Genomic DNA, 13835 nt, shown 5'->3' on the forward strand with positions numbered 1-13835 from the left:
ATGTGTGGGGGCTAGGGCAACCATTGAAAAGGCCACGGAGACCCTAAGGGCCGAAGTTGCGCAGAGCACTGCCACCCTGAGGGATGCCATGCAGGCCATGTCCAGGGACATCTGTGCTGAACTTGCCGGCTTGCGTCATGCGCTCACTGAGCTCACCCACACCCTACAGGACGGGCATGCATGGGGGCAGGCAGGGACATCCTCCACTGCCAGTTCTGCACAGAGCAGCCCCGTCCGACGTTCCGGACGTAACCTGCGCTCCACAGTCAGGGGTGCCCCGGGGGCCGGGAGCGGGGGCTTGTAACAGACTGTGCCCACTGTCACAGGCATCTGTTGACACCTACATGGGGTGTGTTGGGGTGTGCAGGGGGGAGGGGGGAGGGGGTGTGTTGGGGTGTGCAGGGGGGAGGGGGGAGGGGGTGTTTTGGGGTGTGCAGGGGGGAGGGGGGAGGGGGTGTGTTGGGGTGTGCAGGGGGGAGGGGGGAGGATGTGTGTTGGGGTGTGCAGGGGGGAGGGGGGAGGAGGTGTGTTGGGGTGTGCAGGGGGGAGGGGGTGTGTCACGACGTTTCATAGTTTAAATACACTTTTGTCTTTCCCAAAATGAAATGTGTGGACATTTTCATTGCGTATGTGTGCTTTATTGGTGTACAGTCCACAGTGTGCATGTCCCAGAGACACACAGTGCCCCAAGTGCAGTCTCCATGTGATTCACACCAGCCGTGTGTGCTAGAAGCAGTGGTCGATGATACTTTGGCGCATTGCACGCCCCTCCTGTGCGTCGCCTCCTCCATGGGGTGCCGCCCCATATGCACCCTCCTCATCCTCATCGTCAGGTGGTTGCAGTTCTGCGTCAGGGGGCAGGGGCACATTCCGTCTGACGCACATATTGTGTAGCATGACACATGCCATGACGATCTTTGCCACCTTCTCATGGTGGTACAGGAGTGCCCCACCAGACCTGCTGAGGCTCGGAACCGTGCCTTCAACAGGCCGAATGTCTGCTCTATGACCACACGAGTACGTGTATGTGCACGGTTGAAGTCCTCCTCGTGCTGGTTCTGCGGGTTACGGACTGGTGTAAGGAGCCACCTCTTCAGGGGATAGCCTGCATCACCTGTATGTAGGCGAGAATGTATGTGTCAGTCATGTCGTCTGATCAAGAACATGATGTGCCAACATGGCTTGCATCCAACTGTTACTTTGGCTCACTTCTACATGCACTAATTGATTCACACAATGCAACCAGTATATGCTCATGGCTCCCATGGCCTGTTTTGCATGCCATCACTCAATGTATGCAGAGGGGTTGAGTGCATTGTGAGTGCCCATCCTCTGTCTCCGTTCTCTGTGTTACTCACAGCCAGGTGGAGTATGCATCATTCCCCCACCCTATCAGCCAGGTGGAGTATGCATCACCCCCCCTTTCAGCCAGGTGGAGTATGCATCATTCCCCCCCTATCAGCCAGGTGGCGTATGCATCATTCCCCCCCCTTTCAGCCAGGTGGCGTATGCATCACCCCCCCCTTTCAGCCAGGTGGAGTATGCATCATCCCCCCCCCTTTCAGCCAGGTGGAATATGCATCGGTACGTCATTCACCTGCCCACTTCCATGACATTGGACTCACCGAGTAGCCAGGATCTTGGGCCTGCATGTCGCTCCATGTAGTGTGGTATTGTGGAGTTCCTCAGGACCATAGAATCATGGGTTGATCCGGGGAATCGGGCACAACAATGTGTGATGATCTTGTTGGAGTCACAGACCATATGCACGTTGATTGAGTGGAACTGTTTCCGGTTGCGGTACGGTACCTCCATGGCACGTGGAACCACCAATTCCACATGGGTGCAGTCGATGGCACCAATGCAACCGGGTATGCCGGCTAGTGCATGGAAACCCACTTTGGTCTTTGCAATGTCCTGGGCAGTCCGTGGTAATGAGATGTGGTCGTCTGTGTGCTTGAGGAGGGCATCGAGCACTTGGATGAGTGTTCGTGAGAATAATGGTTGTGAAATGCCATGCAAGTGCCCCACTGTGTGCTGGTAGGCGCCTGTGGCCAGATAGTGGAGTACAGACACTACCTTCAGTAGGGGGGGGTGGCCGTTGGAGTGTCTATCATGCTGACGATGTCGTTGTGTATCATGTCTACGATGGCGGTGATGGTGTCCCGGTCCAAACGGTACAGGGTGTGGATCTGCTCAGCAGTGAGGTTGAATGGATTGGCTCTGATGCGTGGGATTGGGGGCTGCCTGCGTGGTGGCACTGGCTGTGCTGGTGGGGCTTGCTGGGCCTGCCTTGCCCTCCTTCTCCTCCTGCGTCTCCTCTGTGCTGCCTGTTGTTGTTGTTGCTGTTGTATCACATGCATTGCTATCAGGTCCTCCAGCCCCAACATTGCTAGTCGTATTGGTATCATTGTGGAGTGCGACTGGGTGTGGGAAGGGGTGGGGTGTGCTCTTTTTGTACTTCCTGAGTCTGTATTGCCTTCACCTGTGCTGTTTCTGTGCACCTGTGGCAGCTGCATTCACTTTACATGGCCCTTTACGGTTGGTTCGCGATGGCGTAATTAGCACCATGGCGGTAAGGTACTTAACGGGCTGGGTGATGACGTTAGGTGCATGTCCGCTTGGGTCGGCATTTGCGTACCTTTCCGCCATGGCGCTAAGTACGGTGTGGCCAGTCGCGTGCGCGCACCCTTAGCGCAGTTAGCGGCAGCGTTAACTACGATGCCGCTAATGGCATCGTAATTAACGGTCACGGGTCATGATCGGACCTGGCGGAAAACGATGGCGGTAACCATTTACCGCCATCGTTTTTCACTTAGCGCCAGGGTCGTAATGAGGCCCATTGTGTGCACCTTACCAACAACACCAGGTAACATGGTATGAAAATGCATTACAGACCCTTCATGAATAACAGAATGTTATATGGCAGATTGCAATAGCCTAGATTTTGAGAGTGTACATGTATGACATGTTTTTTCTTTTTTAATGAGGAAGGAAGAATACGTGAGTTAGAATCAAGATATAGAGCTAGGTGTGAAAACAAAGTAAATGCAAGATGTTCAGAGACAAAAAAAGAATCGATGGGATGGTCATTTGAAAGAAGGGATGGGTCAAGGAAAGGTTTTATAGGAATTGTTAGAATAATGGCATGCTTAAAATGAACAGGAATAATTCCAGGACAAATAAAACTTTTCACGAAATGATTTAAGGAAGAACATACTGATAAGGGCAGAGAGAAGAGGGTACAGAGAAGCAGTCATGGAGTGAGCATTTTGAAGAAGGTGAATGAGGGAAGCTTCAGACAGTGCAGAAAAGCAAAAAAGGAGAGCTAGAAAAAAATGTAAAGAGTGAGAAACAGGAGAAAAATAAGATGCAACTTATCAATATTAGAGGTAAAATAAGAAGCAGAATCAAAGAGTGCGAGTTGAGTAGCGTCGGTGTTCAGGGAGCCAGAACATTATTAAGAAGAGAGAACAACTGGCAAGGATGAGGATAGAAGGACATGATGATAATATACATGAAATAACGTTGTGTGGGCTGAAATAGAATTAATCTAGCTTGCATAAAGAAATGTGAGTCGAATGGAAGGAATGCGTTCATCAACTTCACAACAGAGAAAGAATACAACTAATGACAGGATGCAATTCCAAGGGGTGTGGTGACAATTAAACAAAGACACAGGGATTTGATTAACTTTCGATTTTTGATACTTGGAAGGGAGCAGAGCCAAGCTGAGATGTAAGAATGTAAGAGCCAGCCATGAGAATAGTCCCATTCAAGCTTCGCTGGAGAACGAGGAAAGCTCCCAAGAGGAGGAAGGGCAAAGTGTGTGTATAACATTCTCCATGCATGTAATGTGGTCACTTACATTTGGTGCAGAGGGGGGCCAGAGTTGACTAGACCTAGATGATATAATGTGATAGTTTATTTGTATAGCGCCTATACACATGTGTTTCAAAGCGCTTCAAGGCAGGGGAGGGAGCAAGGGAAAATGCAATAACATTCTTACAAGACCTTGAGACATTAAGAATGAGTAATTAACTATCGTACTAGGCCTGGCGACATTTCTGATAGTGCAAGAGCATTGACAATGAGTGAGGGAAGGGAGGGGGGGGTTGGAAGGAGAGGAACAAACAATAACTATTGTACTATACCTGATGAGATTTCTGATATTGCAAGGGCATTGACAAAATGTGGGGAACAGGAGGAGGGGGAAGGAGAGGAACAAACAGTGAGACAACATTTCTGATAGTTTTGTTGTGGAATCACTCTTACCTTGGTGCTGGATAAGGTGGTTGCCAGATGGTATGTTAATACCTTAGCTAGGGTCTCCAATAATACAAGACACTGTGGTAACCTTGAGCTTGGTCGATTTTAATGGTGTGTTGGTTTAGGTATGATACTTTGTTAAGGATTGGCAGACATGGTTGTGCATATCAGAATATACACATTATGTTGTTTGCATCTCTAGAGTTCCAACACTTGTTTCGACCTTCTGTCTTTCTCAAGGCGTAGAGCAGGGGCCTGATAGGTCCAAGGTGCGAGTGTCAGGTTTGCCTGGTGCAGCAGGGCCAAGGTGGTCCTTATTGCGGGTGGCCGGTTGGCCTCGTGCTACAGGGGCCTGTTGGGTCCTGAGTATGGCGGGCTGGTTAGCCTTTGCAACCTCGGCTGTGCTGTCTGACGTGGCTCAGAGCAATTGTTTGAATAGCTATTCTATTCAACCAGCCACCCGCAATCAGGACCACCTCTGCCCTGTCTGTTCCCTCTTAATCAACTCACTCGTCTGAAAACGAACAATCTTTCCCGTACTTTTAATATCATTATTCCCTCTTCTTCTCCCCCTCTCCTCTTGCTTTTCTGGTAATCTGTCGTCCTCCTGACCCTGTTGCTAATTTCTGTGATGATCTTGACTTCATGCCCCTCCTCTCCTCTGATCATGCCTCAGTTCCTCTCCTCTGGATCCTAGATTTGTATCACCTTCTACAAATCTCATCCTCTCTTTCTCATATTTATGGCTCTTCCTGGGATCTTTTCTTCTCTACTATTCTGATTTCTCCCTCTGTCACTGCATTGCCACTTCAGTGCTCTGATCATCATCTGCTGTCCTTTTCACTGCTCTTTCTTTTCTCCTTCCATCTCTTGATACTTTTTCTTCTTTATCAGCCCATTCTGCTCCTCTTCTTCCTCGTGACATTCTGGCAGATGCTCTTGACCTTCTCTAGCCTTCTGCACTCATTTTCCCTTCTCATAAGCTGTCTTAAGGATGACCCCCACCCACCGCACAGCCCTTGGGCTTTATGCTAAGATGTGTTTTGCTTGCTAACGACGAGGGAACCCCTGACCGGCCCATTCATTCAACCTATGATGCCCTTCTTCTCTCAAATAAACTACTATATTTCAATACTCTCTTTGACTACCTCTCCTCTCATCCTCATCACCTCTTTCAAAACCACCTTCTTCTCCTGATCTTGCCTCCCATTCGTCTTTTATGCTTTAGACTTTGACAATCACATTTCTTCTAAGATCTCGCTCTTAAGGTGCTCCATTCCTGCTTCGTTACTCTCTGTTTCTTCACTGTCGACTCCTGATTCTTCCCCCATTCATTCATGCACTCTTTTCATCTACCTTCTCAGCCTGATGTCTCTTCCACCCCTTGCCATAGATCATCGTACTGCCGCTCCTGGCAATTTTTCCCCTTTGTCCTTAATTCCGCCAGTCTAACCTCTCTTGTTGCTTATCTTGCTGCCCTATTTAACTTGTCACTCTCTTTTTCTCCTTCTTTTAAACATGCCTCCATTCTCCCCATTCTCAAAATACATCCCTCGATTCTTCCCTTCCTTCTATACCATGTGTCCTATTTCTCTCCTTTTTAGAACTCTCCATTCAACCGAGACAGCTCTTCTGGCTGTGTATGAGTCTCTTCTTACTATTCGAAACTATCCCCTCTCCTTGTTCTTTTAGACGTGTTGGCAGCTTTCGACACAGTCAACCACTCGATTCTTCTTTTTCCCTCTCCTGTCTTGGCTTTCAAGAATCCGTTTTGGACTGGTTTCACACTTATCTCACTGACTGCATCTTCTCTGTTGCTTGGGGTGGTCAGTCTTCTCCTGTCTTTCCTCTTTTCTTCAGTGTTCCCAAAGAGTCAATCCTTATTCCTCCCCTTTTTTCTCTGTATACTTCTACTCCAGGTTCTGTTATTTCTGGGCATGGTTTTTCCTACCACCTCTATACCGACGACTCTCAGATCTTTCTTTCCTTCTCCTCCTTTTCCAATGCTATATATTCATCCCTCTCTGCCTGTCTTCTTTCCATTCAATCCTGGATGTCTTTACATTTCTTACATCTCAATCCATCTAAAACCAATGTTCTTTTCTTACCTGCATTTACGATTTCCCTTACTCTCACCCCTTTCTGTATCTCCTTTTCCCCTGCCCCTCTCTCCATTTCTACTTCTGCCTGTAACCTTGGTGTTACTTTTGATTCCTTCCTGTCCTTCTCCAGCCATGTTCAACATATGTAAGTTATGTCGCTTCCTCACCTTTCATGCATTATGCATTAAGGGGAACCCCTTATTTCATCTCTAGTCTTCTCAGAGCTTCTCTATTGTTTCAGTCGGCTTTTTCGTCTATTGTCTTGACCCCTTCTATCTATTTACTCTTCCTCTATTCGTATTATTTGTACTCTCTCCCCTCAGGACTCTATCTCTGCTCCTCTTCACCATCTTTAATGGCTGTCCTTCGATTTTTGAATCCTTTTAAATTTTTGTTTCTGCTTTTTAAATGCCTTCAAAGTTTGTCTCCTCCTTATCTTTGTTAACTAGCCTCCTTTTATTGTCTTCCATATTCTCTTCGATCACAATCTCTGTTTCTTTTAGTTGTCCCCCACCCACATTGTGCCTACTCTTGCTTTCACTCTTTTTCACTCTTGGCTCCTAAGCACTGGAATTATCTCTCTCTCCCCCTTCGGTCTCTTCTCTTTTTCTCTCTCTTTAAATTCCGACTTAAAGGGCACCTTCTCTCTCCATGATTTCTTTGCCTGACTCTGGCATTTTATTGCAAATTCTATTCCTTGTGTAAAGCACGTAGGCGTTAAGCGCTATATACAAAATATAAAATCAAATACAAATCTGCAGATTTACAGTTGGCTGATGTTCCGTAACGAGGACTTAGTGATAACATTATCAGAAATTGAGCACCCAGGTCAATGTGGTGGTAGAAACAAGATATCCCATTTGTCAGGTGATGGAAAGGTAGACCCAAGGTGTCCAATGTGTCATTGCAGCCATTCAGGATCTAGAACTTCCATGAAGTAGTTGCCAGTATGGCCATTGTGCCTGAGGGATGTCAAGATTCAATCAGCTACTCAGGTTGCCCTTCAACCAAATCCCCTATTTCCAGATGCCTCATCGTCTTCCTCTTCCCCACTGAAAAGGGTCTTCTCTTGCCTGGCCTCCATTCTTCAGTTGCTCAGCAGCCATTATTAAATGGTGTTTCTTTGACGTTCTTATATTTAAACGGTAGGGTCACATCGTATTGCCTGGCCCAAATGTCACATGCTAACAGCGTTATAGGCCCTCCCTGTAGAAATCCGGACAAGTATATATAGCCCTCCTTAAACACTCTTGTATTCAGCTCAGGACCCTAAGTCAGACGTTCAGGCACATAAGTGCCTGCACTGCCATTACCCCTGCCTGCCATGCTTCACTAAGTCAAAAAGGCATCTGGCTGTTTCCCACTGCTAGATGGTTGCCAGAAATTGAGAAGGGGACACACTTACCTGGAGGCATCTTTATGTAAGTATTTTTAAGAAATAGGGTCCTGGTCTACACATGTATACTACTGAAACCCAACACCCAGCAGATGTGTACTCACATTGCCTTGGAAATTCTTCGCACTGTACTTTTAAAGGCGTAGACATGTCTGTTGCATCACGCCACATGCCATGGTGGCATCCTCCATTCAATGATGCTGTGCCTTCTCAGGGAGTTAGCCTGATCTCAGGGCAAGCCCTTGCTGCAGCAAGACGGGTTTGACGCATGTTGTCATCTCCTTTAGCTACGGACAACGTTGCCGAAAAGCACAGGCAGGCAGTGGCTAATTTGGAGCAATTCTACAAGAGTTTGAACTGAGGAAGGGACATGTATTCTATCCCATGATTTACTTTCATTACCGGCCATTCCACAGTTCCGTCTCCCTTGTACTTATTATGTGTGGCTGTTAAATTCATATTGGACAGCAGGCTGTACAAGTATGATATGATATGATATGATATGATATGATATGATATGGCATTTGTAACGCGCCTATACACAAGTGTTTCAAGTGTTTACTCCCCATTATGGCTGGTGGGAAAACAGCTGAGTAGCTACTAACGAAGCCATGTTACATCAGCATCATTATCTCCGGTGATCTGCAGCAGTCTCATATCCAACTGACTGACACTGTACATATTAAATATGAAGAAGACGTCGCATCATTAACGAACCGGCCTAATTGTATATAATCTTTTCCATCAGGCAGTAATCCTATCTGCAGTATATTTGGGGTGAAAAGATAGTGCATGTGAAATTTGTCTAAACGAATCACGTTTCTATCTACGTCGCACATTTCCAAGAATAGCACAGAATGTAGATGTGCAGCTGGAACAAATGCACGTTATGGGGCCGTATTTATCTCTGTCCTTATGTCTATGAATTGCCCCACTTATATAGCAGATATTTGTCATCTCCTGAAACATCAGGCAGAACATCTGCTTTTTTGGCAGTGTTGCTTTTTCTGGAAATAATATAGCCTCGCGTGGTTTCCTTTGCGGAGCCCAATGTTGATGTCGGGGATGCAGGAAAGCTCTTGCAGACTGCAGAAGCCATTATCGAAAAGAAAAGTACCACGCAATGGAGAAAACACTGGCTCTGCTGTACACGAGGAAACGACTAGCGCATGGAATCCATGTCAAAATGTGTGCCATAGACCCTGGTCATTATCACGACTGCAACCATGCACTCACAAACACCGCGGCATGAGTACTCTCTGACCACAACTAAGACTTGCATACCACCCAAATAAACCATTAAAGAAGTGGCACACGAAACTCTGTAGGCTCGCCCAGTCGATACGGGTGTGGATGAAATTACAGGGCAAGCGTGTGCGATTTGGATTAATTCCACAGTTCAGAAACCGAACTCCGGCAACCATATATATACTATATGTGACGTTGCTCTCCTGTTGTGGTTTTAGTTTGGTTACAGGAAGTTAACGTAGGGATGATGCAAGCACTCGGGGAGTTAGTGATTATTGTTTTGTTAGGACGAATATGTTTGTTCGAGTTTCAGTTCTTGGTGAAAACAATTTTCTGTTGTCTTCCTTAAGTTGTATTAGAAATGTGTAGATAATGCAGTGGGATGGCAGTGCCAGCTAATAGAATAGACCTATATGGCGTACAGATGAAGAAAACATGTTATAGCAAATAGTCAAATTAAGTGGTGCCCCATATGCATTTTCTTACAAGCATGAAATACAAAATGGAGCATACATCATAATGTACATAATAGACATTAAACATGGTGATCCATTATTGAAACGTTGATATGTCAAGAGATGTGTATATCTGTATATATGTATGTATCTCGAGGTACAGTAATCTCAACATAAAAATAAGTTAATTTCTAATACCAATATATAACATAAATTCAGTACACTAAACAAACTACATAGCTCCTCTCAAGAATGTTACAATAAGTTAGATGCAAGTTCCACGAGGCCCCTACAGTGTGTTTTAGAAGACCACTATACATTTAATCCCTGTTCACTTAAATAATAGCTAATAGTATGCAGTAAGTTGTGTAAAGACAGTATTATTTGGCTAATATTTCAAGCTGTTGCAAAACAAAAGAGTCGATCACTGGAAGGGTTTGAAATAATCTTGAACACTGGCATTGCTCTGGGCAGCCCTCCACACCATGGTTCTTTAGCCTGCCAAGCCATTCCAGAAAGGGGACAGACCATATTCAATTCAGGCTTGGTCCCGCCCCAAAGCGAGCTGTCTAGCCAAACTGCTTGTTCACAACCCCTCTGCATGAGACCCCAAGCAAACCCAGACATGTTTCAGCCTAGTTGGGCATCATCAGCGAGGTACAGCTTTGGGCTCTAAGCCCAGCAGGGTTGAGACCCACATCTGGGCATACCCATCCCTCCAGAGGTGACTAGTCAACATAACCAGGTGATGTCTGTAAGGTTTAGAATTAATCATAACATCTAGCATCACTCTGGGCAGTCCTCCAGACCGTCGCTCTTCAGTCTGCCAAGTCATTACAGAAAGGGGAACGACCATATGCAAATCAGGCTTGTCAGCAACCTAAAAAGGGCAGTCCAGACTGAACCTCTTGGTCACATCCCTTCTGCACAAGACCACCTTCAAGTTTCGGCCTGAAAGCATCGCTGGGGTTGCTTGTGGCCACTCCATAGACAATAGAATCTGCCTTAACACCTTTAAAACAGAGATTATTGTACAACATGAAAATCTAAATGGAATCAACTACAAAGCAGTTTGGTATATGCTCCAATTCATTATTCGAATGAAAAGTGTGCAGATCTTCATACTGCAAACAAGAATGCGCCTCAAATTGATTCAGGCAGTCAAAGCTAATTTTGAAAGCCAATACTAGCAATGGATAATGAGGTATCACATATGTGAGCATTATCAGAGACGCGACAGCTTATCAATAGTTGTTTTATGTAGCAGAGAAAGAGGTCTCATTACAAGTCTGTCATTCTTTTTGATGTGTTTCTGTTGCATTACTGGCAAACCTGACCCTGAATTTACTACGGCATTATGAGTGCTGTCTATTGGGCCATTTGAGCATTTTTGTGATTTACTGTGAGCGGTAATTCTGCTACAGTAAATCTGATGATATTTGGACTTGAGGTGGAGGATCTTGCTAGAGCTAATTCCTTAATCTCAAGGGAAAAAACAAATAATTCAGCAGTGCAGTACAAATGGTAGTAGTAGTAATTCTGTTACCACCAAAAAAGTAGCAGTATTGGAATTACCACACCTTTTTTTTTCCACACAGCCAACTCGTAATGAGGCTCATGTCCATAAAAACATAAAGAACATATGATTTGGCATTTTTTGATTGATTGATATTTTATTTCTATCGCGCTCGTACAAAAGTGTTTCAGAGCCCGACAAGGCAAGGGAGGGGAACAGGGGAGTACAAAACAGCGATCTTACTAGGCCCAGTGACATTGAGAACGTGCAAGTGCATGGGAGAGGGGTGAGGGTAAAAGTGCATGGAAGGGGGGAGAGGTGGAAAGTGCGAAGCAGAGGAGAAACAGATAAATAACATTAAATAAATAATAAAGGCAACAAACAGTGGTAATGCAGCCAGCAATGTGCAAGTGCTAGGTTTAAGGCAGCAGACAGGGTAGGTCTGATAAGTGCAGGAAGAAAAAGGGGGGGCTGTATGGGTACAGATACATACCCCAGTGCAAGGGGTGGCCCTGTAAGGATATTTGGCGTGTTACAGCACAGAGTACAGCACTACATACCTACATATTTATGGTGCGTTGGTGGTATAGTGGTGAGCATAGCTGCCTTCCAAGCAGTTGACCCGGGTTCGGTTCCCGGCCAACGCACCATAAATATGTAGGGTATTTTGTGGAGATTTGGGGCCTGACAGTATTTTATTACCGTCGAAAAATAACTTAGCAATAATCACTCCTTGTATTCAGATTTGGCCATGTGCAACAATAGTACAGTGGACATGCACTATTTCAGCACCCAGGCATGCATATTTGGTATGCGTGGTTGGTAGGCGTGGTTGGTGGTATTTTGGTGAGCATTATTCCCTTGTTTTATTGGTGGCCCCAATGTCCAGAATCCCTTATCTTTGCTTAGATTTTTCGTGTAATCACTAGAGAGACCTCAGGCCTACATTTCAGGAATACCACATTTTCAATGTTAGTGTTAGTGTGCCACCATGGGCAATCTCACTGACTTATTTACGACAGAGAGCTATATGCGGTAATTTTGTGGTAATTTCCACTACCTTATATATGGTAGTCCAGAGAGTCCAGAGAGTCTCTCTTCCCGTTGGTTCATGTACCTCCAACGAGCTATGCTACAGTCACTCACAACTGTTCATACTGAATCTGACATGCACACATCTGTCTTAAAATGACCATTGCATTGTTTAAAAATCTCCCCACATCATCGGCATTGTAATGGTAAATAGTAAACACACCATCCGTCTGCTTTCAAATATCTTTCTGTATTATAAAAGTTGCATTTAAACACGATCTCATTCTTTACAGAAATAAATACAATAGCACAGTAACAGCTTTGTCTATGACACACTGCAAAGAGAGTGGCGGAGAACAGAACTCAAATTGCAACATTAGCATTTGATTAAGGCATGCACAGGAATCCTACACTGACTGCATATTCTCGTACACACTCAGCCCCCACACTTCTGTAATTACCTTATCTCTTTAGTTGTTCTCTTTCTGAATGTGGCTCCCTTGAAGATTAACCCCAGTGAAAACGAACGCTTTTCGTTCTCAAACCGGGGTTATTATCTGGAATCCTCAGCTTCTGCAGATAGGAATGCCTCAGCCAGGGGAAAGGTCCTTCTTCCAGCTCTGCCAAATCTTGGCTCCTTCTCTCTCCTCCAACTCCCCCCAGCAAAACTCTGATCACTCCCTCTAGCATGATACTTGCTATGACGCTGCTCCAATCAGAATCAATCATGCCATCTCCTCCTTCTCTACACAATGGCTCATTTTTATAGTAATACTTTGTAACCAACTGATTTCCTGTTCTTTCGAGCTCTTTTGCTTCCTGTAATTATGTGGACAGGGCAGCAGAGAAGGAAAAAAAAAATGGATGTGCGTTTAAAAGTTCACTTTCAGAATATGCCTAATTCTGCAGTGGAGACACATTTTTATTAGTGGATTATGTTTCATTAGTCAGGTTAGTTATAAGTAATGTTAGTTATTATTTTCAAATGTGTCTCTCGCACCATAGGCATTTCAGGTGAAAAATAGTGTGCATTTTTGAATGTGCACGTGTGCTTTTAACTGTAAAAATAGATTTGCATATTATATGTTAAAATCGTTTTTGACTGAATAGCCTGTCTTTTCTTGTTAATCTGGTAACGCATATAGCAATGCACCATAGGCATTTGGTGCTGCATCAAAAAAAAAAATTGCTACCTGTGCAGTAGTGCTGTACTCTGTGCTGTAACACGCCAAATATCCTTACAGCCCGGAGGCAGTGCGGGAGGGTGGCAGGATGAGCTGGTACCAGGGCCCAAAAAACAGAGGGTGGCCAGGTGCACAGTGCCAAGAGAGAACAGATCAGCTTGGGGAGAGGGGAAGCGAAGGGGGAAGAAAAGAGGAAGGTCTTGAGGTGCTTCCGGAACCGGAGATGGTTCACCTCAAGTTTTAGAGTGGCAGGGAGGCTGTTCCAGAGGGAGGCCCCAGTCGAAGACAGAGATCTACCCCCAGCTCGTTTCTTAGAAAAACGACTGACCCTGAGTGAGTTGGAGGTAGAGGAGCGAAGAGCTCGAGAGGGGAGGTATTTGCGGAGGGATAGCTGAAGGTAATTTGGACCCAGGCCCCAGAAAGCCTTGTGGACAATGTAGAGGGTTTTGAATTTAATCCTTGCATCCACTGGGTGCCAGTGGAGAGATTTCAGAACTGGAGAGATACGATCCCAGGGCTTGAGGCCAAGGACAAGTCTTGCAGTCTTGTTCTGGATTAGTTGCAGAGGGCGGAGAGTAGAGGCCGGTAGATTTAGAAAGAGGCTGTTAAAATAGTCCAAGCTACAGAGAACCA

The sequence above is a fragment of the Ambystoma mexicanum genome, chromosome 6q (genome assembly GCF_040938575.1).
Source record: "Ambystoma mexicanum isolate Mex_15411 chromosome 6q, UKY_AmexF1_1, whole genome shotgun sequence".
NCBI classification, from domain to species: domain Eukaryota; kingdom Metazoa; phylum Chordata; class Amphibia; order Caudata; family Ambystomatidae; genus Ambystoma; species Ambystoma mexicanum.